The sequence below is a fragment of the Sorex fumeus genome, unplaced genomic scaffold (genome assembly GCF_029834395.1).
Source record: "Sorex fumeus unplaced genomic scaffold, SorFum_2.1 ptg000009l, whole genome shotgun sequence".
NCBI classification, from domain to species: Eukaryota; Metazoa; Chordata; class Mammalia; order Eulipotyphla; family Soricidae; genus Sorex; species Sorex fumeus.
Window position 1 is genome coordinate 8,349,122 of NW_026606066.1, and position 8,711 is coordinate 8,357,832.

Here is an 8,711-nt window from a genome sequence, read left to right on the forward strand (position 1 = left end):
ATCCACATAACTGCATAAAATTGTAGTCAGATATCTCCATTTAGGGTAGACTTGGTTTAGATGATGTCATAGTCACAAAAATGTTTCTCTTCTTTAACGTGAATTATTTTTGATAATTTGATTTGCCCTTGAGAGATATAGATGTATAGAATCCCATGGTTGTTAAGAAGAATGAGATAGCAAATCTTCACTGCTATCTATACGCAAAAATTGAAATACAAGCTCTACAAGGCCTGTGCTATCAGTAACCTTCTGCACTATTCTCTCAGACTTATTCAGGCTTTGGGAAAGTTATTGCTTCAAATGGTACGCTGTGGGTTGTGTTGAAGGGGAAAATGGAATCTCTTTCTCAAAAGAAGCATGCAAGGTCCATGAGATTAAGCTACCAGTGGCAGGAAATAAGTTTGTTAAAGTCTGTGTCCCTGACATGAGCAAAACTGCTTGCTGGGAGAAAAATAAACAATGGTGCTATTTCAGACAGGAAACTTAAGCCAGTAGAGTCTGGGAATCAGAGTATCTTCTTAAGGAGATCTCTGTAAAAAAAATGCTAAGTTTTTGTGTTCTGAGGTACTAGGAAAGACTGATTAAATTAGCAATCTAAGTTTGTCCTCTGTGTTCTAATTTCCTTCATCTGTGTCTAACCTGCACTTGTTATGAACAGATGAGTGTGTGTGTGTGTGTGTGTGTGTGTGTGTGTGTGTGTGTGTGTGTGTGTTGGGGGGAGGGGGGAAAGGGGAGGAGACTCTACTGGATAACCAAGGAAAACAACCACGTGGGGGAGGTTTCAGGTTTTGATCTTTGTACCAAGGTCTGCGAGGTGGTTCCCTCTTGCAGCAAGTAGCAAGGAAACGTAATAGCAGGTGAAGGAAAAGAAAAGCATCGCTCCTGAAGGGTTTGGGATCAGCAGATGGCTCCTGAGCAGTAGTGGAGGTAGAGGAAGTCTTTGTTTAATGTAGCAGGGCTTCCAGTCCCTTCTACCTTCACACTGCATTCCTATGCCGCCTATCCTCTCTCAAAATACTCAAAAAACCTCTTCCTTCAACTCTTAATGACTTTTTTTTTTACCCGATTTGTACAATTGCCACCAATATTGTATACAGTCCTCCATTGTTTTCTTGCTCTGGTCAGATTCTTCTCTCCACTATAGCCTTGCTTGTCATCCTAAATAATACAGACCCATGACCTCCTCCAGAGATCTACAAATATTTTGTTTATGGTCCTTGGGATTTCTATCGAAAGTTGCACTTTTCATTGGAGACTTAGGTACTCAAAGCCAGTAAATGTTTAGTTAAAAGGTGCCACTAAAGTTATTTTGCCAAGCTACAAGGATTTCTCTTAAACATTTTCCCATTTAAAGATTACCCAAGTTTTCAGTTCTGAGACAGATGGTACTTCAGTAGAAGCAGAGTTGTCCTAGGAAATCTGTCAAACTGGGGAAGTAAATGTTCACGTAATGATTGGAAGGCTTGTAGAAAAAGCTTCTTTAATGTCTCTTTAATTCCATCAAATATTTCTAGTCCTAGATATATCTGGGTGGAAAAAGATGTTAACACGGAATATGATAGAAAGATAGAGTGTGTGAACACAAGCAGACCAACTCTTGGGGGAAGGTTCTTTGTATCATTTTCTTCATTGGTGCCTTACAGCAGGGGTCTTACTATGGACATAGTCCACTTAATTTACTAAATTAAGATTACTGGTTTTGTTTATTTTGTGTGATCTGTTTATTTTGAGGGATCTGCCAAGTGATGCTTAGGAAGTCCAGGGACGCTACTTCTTAGTCTCTGCCGATTCAGGCCATAGGTTCAGCACAAGAGCCTGAGAATATGATACTGATCAGGCCCTGTCTTGCCAAGGATATCCAAACACACCCAGTGGCTCTGTCAGCCTCCGGGATCAAAGCTTGTGGTGTTGGTTAGGTGAGGCAGTGGCTGCTACACCCAGTGATGTTTGGGTGACCATGTGGTGCCAGGAATTGAACCTGGGTTGGGTGCATGCCAGGCTTGTGCCCTAGCCTCTGTGTCATGTCCTGGCCCTCAAGGGTGTTAGTTATTTTCTTGTTTAGTTTTGGATTTTGGCCACAATTGCAGTGCTCAGGGATTGCTCCTGGTGGTTTTCAGGGGACTGTACGTAGTGCTAGGAATCAAACTAGAGTCTGGAAAGCAAGGCAAGCACACATCTATTCTAGCTCTCCTACCAACTGTTTGTTTGTTTTTTTCTTTTTGGGGTTACTCCTGGCTCATGCACTCAGTAATTACCCCTGGCAGTGCTCGGGGGACCATATAGGATGCTAGGAACTGAACCCGGGTCAGCCGCGTGCAAGACAAGCGCCCTACCCACGGTGATATTGCTCCAGTCCCTCCTACCAACCGTTTGTTTTTATAGAATTTTAAAAACCTTTGAGAAGGTTAAGTTCATACTGAAATATATAATAGGTATTAAGGTCTTTAAACATATAATAGAGAAAAAAAGAACAAGAAAAATTTCCTCTCTGTCCATCCCATTATGTCTTGATATTGATAGGTCACCCAAATATAGCTTTCAAATCCAGTCTGGAGTTCTTATTATTTTTTCCTTTTCCTGTCTCTGGCCTATCTTGATAGAGGTATATGGCATAAATATGACCTCATAAAGACATAAAACTGAGTCATACCCTCATCTGGATCAGAGAGAAGTACCTCACTGATGTCTTCAGACATATCCTCCTTGATACAGTACTTCTGTATATTATACATCAGCAATGATGTTATAATATATTCAATGCTGGTATTTAGTTTCTATGTCTTGAACTCAAAATCTCTTCATCCACTGCTGCCCACATATGCTGACAACTGTTCTGATCCCAGCAGGAGTAACAGATTTTATTTCTTAAGCATTGAAGAACTACAACCAGAGTGTTATTATTAGAAGAAAGAGCTCATACTGGCTTTGGGATATAGAAAAAAGAAATATTTGAGATGAAAATAATCTAGGCTATTTAAAAGTGTCCCACTTTTTAAAAATTGTGATTTAAATTAATTTTTGAAGGGATTATATTCAGATATCTCAAAATTCAAAAGGTATGAACGCATATTCAGAAAATAATTTCTGTCTATCTTTGTTCTCTATTGGTATCCAGGCTAAACTAATGTGAAAACATGCTTGTATTTTCCTCTCAGAACTGGTCTGCATATTCGCAAAGAAATATGAACACACGTCTTTAAATATATATAATACATCATTTTCCCTTAACAACTAATTTCAAAAATAATTTTATATATACATACACAATTGGTTTTAACTATTTTTTCTGGTTGCATACTGTTCCACTGCTAGTAGAAGTAAAAGTAAAGGCCCTCCCGTTGATCATCGATTTGCTCTGCTAGAATATGCGTAATTTATTCCATTAGTACTAAGTAAATGAACGTTTACGTTGTCTCTAATATTTTATTAACACAAAGGTATTCCTCACACCTATATCATTTTGCTTATGAGCAGGTATGACTTCACAGAAAAATTCTTAAGAATTGAGTTTCTCAAGGCTGGACCATGTGTAAGCTGCTAGCCTTGCACAAGGCAGATTCAGGTCCAATTCTCAGCATCCTATATAGTTCCCTAAGCACTGCCAGGAATAATTCTTGAGCACAGGGACAAGAGTAACCTCTGAGCATCACTGAGTGTGACCCTAAAACAAAACAAAAATTAAATTTCTTGGTTCAAAAGGTATTCTTTAATTTGTTGTTGTTGTTTTAGGGCCACACTGGACAGTTTTCAGGGATCACTCCTGGCTCTGTGCTCAGGGAATCACTCCTGGAGGGTTAGGAGGACCATATGGAGTGATGATGATCAAACCTGGGTCAGTTTATGCAAGGAAAATGCCCTACCTGCTGTACTGTTGCTCCAACCCTGGTATGTTTTAATTTTTTAAAAAACATAATTTGTGCATTTTGAATGAAGATTTAAAAATGTTTTAAACAGCAGGGCTGGTTAGACAGTGCAGTGGTTAATGTGCTTGCCTTTCACGTGTTGGACTGGAGTTCAATCCCTGGCATCCCATATGGTCCCATGAGCACCACCAGGAATAATTCCTGAGTGCAAGCCAGGAGTAACACCTGAGCATAACCAGGTGTGACCCAAAAACTTTTTTAAAAAGTTTAAAAGAAATGAAAGAATAGCTTCTAAAATGTAATGCTTTCCCATACCTCCTTTGTATAAGCACATACTTCCTTTCACTAGAAGAAAATATCTCGCAGACTTTTTAAAAATCGTTTCAGAGATTTAACATATATGTACATATTTGTGAGAATAGAACATAATAGAGGGGCTGGAGCGAGAGTACAGTGGGTAGGGCATTTTCCTTGCATGCAGCCAACCAGGGTTCGATCCCCAACATCCTATATGGTCTCCCAGCACTGCCAGGAGTGGTTCCTGAGTTCAAAGCCAGGAGTAACCCCTGTGCATCACCAGGTGTAATCTTCAAAAAAGCAAAAACAAAAAAAAAACAACCAGAATATAGGAGAATTAAATTTATTTAGGCAGATTTCTGTTTCTTTCTGTATAGTGAGCTAGAGGGATCAGAAGATTCTTGATAAAATGGCTAAAAGGAGTCAATGTAACCATAATATTTTGACATATTCTTATTCCTAGCACACTATCATCATTTAAAGTGATAACCCACCAATTTCCCCCTATCGGTCTATATGGAGGGGAGAAAGGCTATGGATAAAAAGCCCTGCACTGTCCTGGGCCAATACTGTCAAACCTAGACTTTTTCCTGTTTATCTGCTTAATGATAACTGTCCTGTGATCCTACTGAAGATTCACTTATACAGGGTTATCTGCTCCTTTCTCTTTTACTGGTCACCCCCACACCACCCCCCTTTTTCTGTGGCCAATGTAATTCTCTACTTAGTGAAAATCCCACTCCCATGCCTCCCCCTGTTTCCACATTCTCTGTCTCTCTCTGTCCCTTTCTCTTTCTCAAAACTATCTGATAACTGCTCTTCACAGAATAAGAGTGATTTGGACATAATTTTTTTGAGTTTTCATATTTCTGGTTCAATTTTCCCCTCTGGAAATTATTATGTTCTTTTGTTCCAAGTATTATAAAATTGCCCACTAATATATTGTGCTTTTATGTTCATCTATTACATTAAATACCGGATAGGTCTTTCCGTTTGAAAAACATTTCACTCCTTCCTTCCTTCCTTCCTTCCTTCCTTCCTTCCTTCCTTCCTTCCTTCTTCCTCCCTCCCTCCCTCCCTCCTTCCCTCTCTCTCTCTCTTTCTTTCTTTCTTCCTTTCTTTCTTTCTCTTTCTTTCTCTCTCTCTTTCTCTTTCTTTATCTCTTTCTCTTTTTCTTTTTCTTTCTCTCTCTTTCTCTTTTTCTCTCTGTGTCCTTCCTTCCCTCCCTCCCTACCTCCCTCCCTCCCTCCCTGCCACCCTCTCTCCTCTCTCTCTTTCTTTCTTTCTTTCTTTCTTTCTTTCTTTCTTTCTTTCTTTCTTTCTTTCTATGTTTGGGCCACATTCAGTGGTGCTCAGGACTTACCCTTGGTTCTGTGGTCATAGATTACTCTTAACTCTCTGCTCAAGAGTCACTCTTGGTAGTACTGGGGGTGCTATATTGAATTCTGGAGATTGAACCAGGGTTGGCTTCATACAAGGGCAAGTGCCCTGATATTGGTACTATGTCTCTGGCCCCTTTTTCTGAAAAACAAGACAGAGCAAAACAAAAACATGGGGCAAGAGAGATAGGACAAAGTATAAGGTACTTGCCTTGCACTGAGGCTGACCCGGATTGGAATTCTGTTAACACATGTTTGTTGGCACCATAGCAGGAGTGATCCCTGAGCACTGCTGTGTGTGATTCTCTTCCAAAAACAAGAATATCTTTGGACCTAGTTGACTGGTCCTTCTATTTTCCCATTTTTTAAACTTTTTTTAAAATTTACTTTCGTTTTTCAGAGAAATTTTCTTAACTTTATTTGACTTACAGTTTTATATGCTTTAATGTTTATTTTTATAGTAATACTTAATGACAAAAAAGAGGCTAGTTACATTTAATGGAGAAAAAGAAAGACTCTTAAACTACTGGTGCCGGGAAAACTGGCTGTCTACAGGCAAAAGAAAGAAAGAGAGATAGAAAGAAACAGAGAAAAAGAAAGTAATAAGCTGGACTCCTCTTTTAAAAGCTTAATCTAAAATGAACTAAAGATCTTCATTTTAGACACAGATCCATGAAATGCATCAGAGAAAACATTGGCAGAGCTCCCTTTGATAACAGCACAGAGACCTTTTTAATGATCCTACTCCACTAGCTGGGCTGGAGCTATTGCACACTTTGATGGGCTGGAGCGATAGCACAGCGGGTAGGGCGTCTGCCTTGCATGCAGCCAACATGGCCAACCCGAGTTCGATTCCTCCGCTCCTCTTGGAGAGCCCAGCAAGCTACCGAGAGTATTCGATATGCCAGACACAGTAACAACAAAGTCTCCAATGGAGACGTTACTGGGCCCGCTCGAGCAAATCGACGATCAACGGGAGGGCCTTTACTTTACTTACTTACTTTTTACTCCACTAGCCAAAAAAAAAAAAAGAAAGAAAGGAAGGGGACTACATCAAACTAAAATTTTTTGCCCTATGAAAGAAAACGTGACTGAAATAATAAGAAATCCTACTGAATGGGAGAAAATATTTGCACTGCACTCATCTGGCAAAGGGCTAATATCCAAGATATGTAAAACACTCAAAGTTCAATAACAACAAAACAATCACCCCATCAAGAATTGAAGAAGACAGTGGACAAACATTTTCTAGAAAATGATATATAGATGGCCAATAGTCATATAAAAGATTGCTAATCATCACTCAGTATCAAAGAAATGCAAATCAGGGACTGGAGCTATAGCACAGCGGGTAGGGTGTTTGCCTTGCACGTGGTCGACCCGGGTTCGATTCCCAGCATCCCATATGATCCCCTGAGTTCCGCCAGGAGTAACTCCTGAGTACAGAGCCAGGAGTAACCCCTGTGCATCGCTGGGTGTGACCCAAAAAAGAAAAAAAAAAGAAAGGAAAAAAAAGAAATGCAAATCAAATTAGTCAAAATGTTTTCACCATTTTACACTGGTGAAAATGACCTTTCTCAAAAAGAATATAAACCACAAGTGTTGACAGGATATGATGAAAAAGGACCCTCATTCACTGTAATCTGGTTCAACCTCTTCTCAAAAATTTAAAATATGGACTGGAGAGATAGTACAGCAGGTAGGGCACCTATCTGACATTGGTCAACCCAGGTTCCATCCCTGGCACCACATATGGTTCCCTGCACCTCACCAGGAGAGATCCCTGAGTGCACAGCCAGGAGTGGCACAGCTGCGTGTGGTCCAAAAACCAATAAAATAAAACAGAATTCCCACATGACCCATTAATTCCCTTCCTCATCTTATATACCAAGAACTCTTAAATTATTAATTACAAAATGACATATGAACACCTATACCTAGGAACAACCACAAATGTTCAGTGACATATGAGTGGATTAAAACAAATGTGGTGTATAGACACAATGGAATATTACTCTGCTTTAAGAAAAGATTATTTTTTAGAACAACTTATCTGGAACTAGACAGTGTACTTTGTATTAAATCAGTCAGTAGAAGAAGGACAACAGCCTATGATCTCTCTCTCTCTCACACACACACACACGATATATAAAGAAACCAAGGGAGTGATAACAAATCCTGTAATAACAACATCCAATGATACAAACACTTGAACTTTGAGTACAGGAGTTAGATTATCAATCAGGAGTGTGGAAGGAGGAAGTGAGAGGGAAAGAACTGAAGAACAAAAAGTGACATGGGGGCAGTGGTGGAATATCTTTGGCATTTTGGTGGTGGCAGTGGTATAATAATTTAGTAAACCATAAACATTAACACTTGTAACCATATTCCTTTAAATGTGACAAAATTATTTTATGGTAACAGAATGTAATTCCCATTTTAATCCATTTTAGGTGAACCTTTTAGTGACATTCACCTCATTCCCACTCTTGTGCAATCACCACCAGCCATCCTTAGAACTTTTTCAGCTTCCCATACTGAATCTCTGTACCGTTTAACAACAATTCCCATTTCTCCTTTCCCCAAGTGCTCAGCAAACAAGACTCTATATTCAATTTCTTTGACTTTGGTAATCATAACTACCAGATATAATTGGAATTATGCTCTATTTGCCCTTTAGAATCTAGGTTCTTTCATTTGATACTGTCACTGTCACTGTCCTCCCATTGTTCATCGATTTGCTCTAGCAGGCACCACTAATGTTTCACAACAAATTGTGAGACTTGTTACTGTTTTTGGCATATTGAATGCGGCACAGGTAGCTAGCCAGGCTTTGCCGTGAGGGTGAGATACTCTCAGTAGCTTTCCAGGCTCTCCAAGAGGGGCGGAGGAATCGAACCCGGGTCAGTCACGTGCAAGGCAGACGCCCTACCCACTATGCTATTGCTCCAGCCCTCATTTGGTACAATATCTTCAAAATTCATCCAAGTTATATTATGTCAGAATTTCATTCCTTTTAAAGACTGAATAATAGTCCACCATATGTACATACATATTTGTTTATCTAGTCTTCCTTCAGTTAATCTTTGAGTTGCTTTTGTATTTTTTATTTTAAATAATGCTAAAATAAACATAGACTTTATGTATGCACATCACATTTTTTTAAATT